Source organism: Acyrthosiphon pisum, chromosome A1 (assembly GCF_005508785.2).
Source record: "Acyrthosiphon pisum isolate AL4f chromosome A1, pea_aphid_22Mar2018_4r6ur, whole genome shotgun sequence".
Classification (NCBI taxonomy): Eukaryota; Metazoa; Arthropoda; class Insecta; order Hemiptera; family Aphididae; genus Acyrthosiphon; species Acyrthosiphon pisum.
In genome coordinates, this window is record NC_042494.1 from 151,703,139 (window position 1) to 151,705,862 (window position 2,724).

A 2,724-nucleotide genomic window follows, 5' to 3' on the forward strand; every position below is an offset into this window, starting at 1 on the left:
CACACCGTTCGAACGCTGATGTACCTAAATTGCATATACACCACGCCGGTCAATACACTAGTATGTAACAAGCTAGTAACAATATTATTACTATAGCGTCTATAGGCATAAACAAAATAGAGAATAATTACTATTTTTTACAAACAGAAAACCTTACGCCATAGTTTGAATTATATACGTTGTCAAACCACGTACAAAATCTATTTTCACTAACTGAATAAGTAATAATTCATAACTAATAAGTAATATTAGCATTGTGATTTTAATATTATTAGGTAGGTACTTTTATTTTAACCTTTTTTTACCACATTTCATCAAAAACCAAAAATACATAATATATTTTGTCTGTGCTCTATGGTTTGTGACTGATCAGGAGACAACTAAAGATGTTTAATATATTATATAATATAATATATATTATAATATGTGAGTTTGTTTCAATTTTTTCAAAAATAAACAAAAAATTTAAGTTCAAATGTTCGATGAATTATCTATAATGGTTCACATGAAACGTTCACAGTCTTCTTTGGATAATACTGTCTGAAATATCTTAGCATCATCAGGAAATAGTAGAACCCGTGCTGGAGAAATTACTGAACAGACAGAATTAATAAAGTCTCCTTACCTTAGTCCTGTCCAGGGGCGTCAATTTAAACTTTTTTTTTGTTGGTGCCAAATTGTTTGCCGGCCATTCAAATTACCAGGCCACATAGAAAACATTTTTTTTTATTTTTTTTGGATGTGGGGGGGGGGGGGGTAAAGTGGGGATAAAAACTGTAAAAGATTTTTATTTAATATGTCACTTATATTAGTATGAAAATATTACAATATTGTTACTATTTTTGAAGAACTATGTGTAGGTACTTTTAATGTACCTATTTATTTTATATTATGGATACCAGTGTACAGTGGTATTTACACTTGGTAAATAAATTTATGGGTATAAAACACTTTAATAATAAAATAGTAAATACCTAATCGAACCAAACCAACACATTTTTTCCCTCTGCATAATCAAAATATATAATATAGCCAGCTTAATAAAACCAGAAATTTATTTTATGGGACCATTCTTCAAAATGTTTGTGTTATAATTTTATCAATTATAATATTGTAGGACCTCTAAACCACATCAAACATTCTTGGAAATTAAACCTTAGTACAATAAATTTGTTTTAATACTGAAAAAATATAGGCTATATAATATAAAACACTTAGGTATATCGGCGCTTATATTTATTAATGGCGGACCAAAGAAGGCGTTTTAAAAAAAAGTTGGTGCAAATGTACACCCTGCATCCCCCAAATGACGCGCCTGGTCCTGTCCTTACTAGTATTTATTCTGATTTAATAGTTCCTATTTTGACTTTTACAAAAGTTTCTATGATACTTGACTAGTATCTGAATTATCATGTGTAAAGAGGAGAACAAACACACGGTAACGAGTTGTGTTTCTGCCAATCGAATTATATTTGTATTTGAAAAAGGCGATGTGCAAGAGTAAAACAATCAGGTGAATGAACCAGATTACACAGACTAGGTCTCTCTCCTAACCTCACTGGCCAGTCAACCTTTCCTGTCACTCTCCATTATTACGTATGCTTATCGATGACGACGAGTTATCGTCCCAACTCTTTTTGCTTGATATTTTTACCACTGCTACTGACATGTACATGTGTCTAGACTCTAGATGGTGGTCAACGGTGGCACGTGTGTCAATAGCAGATTTATTATAGTATAAACCATGTGTTTTTGGCAAGTACAATTGTAGTGTGCCAGTGTAAATATATTATTTTATAATATATCATAATATGGTCACATTATGGTCTCTTTTAGTCACATTGGAATAAACTAAATTTAATATAGGTATACATATATTGTTTACTATATGTATCAATATCAAATAATGTATACTACAATACTAAGAACCAATTCTGGAAAAAATAATATAATATAATACTACTATAGGTCCTGCGTAGGTACAACTGTACAAGTATCATGAATTTGTTGACCAAACAATGGAATTTTAGAGTGGGAACTATTGTTGGAAAAATAACTATAAATACCATTGCGAAAATTGTATTGATCCATAATTGGAGACCACGTTCAAAGTTCAAAATTTCTTTGGCAAATAGTAAAAAATAATACGACATTTGAAATAACAGAACTTTGGAAATCTCTCTCAGAAAACGATATTAACCGGTATCACAGAATATTTCATTACCTATCTAATGTATCTTCTGATTTCTTTTTTTTAAATATGTTCAAACATTTTTGCAGAATGTGAATAAGTTTACATTTGGTATTTATGATAAATTTATCACACAATTGAAAAATCATGCATTGTGTCAACAACAAACGGTGGTAGATTCACATGACACTAACACAGACAATAGACATAATCGAAATTCACAAGTGGTTCCTATTCTTTCTTCAAAAATATTATGTTATAATGATATAAGTAATTATTAGCTATATAATATCTACCATATTGTTTACTTGCATAATGTATAAAGCCCCGTGAGTATATATTTAAAAAAAATTCAAGAGAATTTTTAACTTTTAATTTTATAATTCAATATATTATTTCACTTATAAAAATATAAGTGCACTTTATCTTTCCAATATAGTAACGATACATGGGTGTAAAATATATTTTTATTGAAGTGGTTTCTCGACAGATAAGTTTATTTCATATTTGTACAATAATATTAATAGTGATAA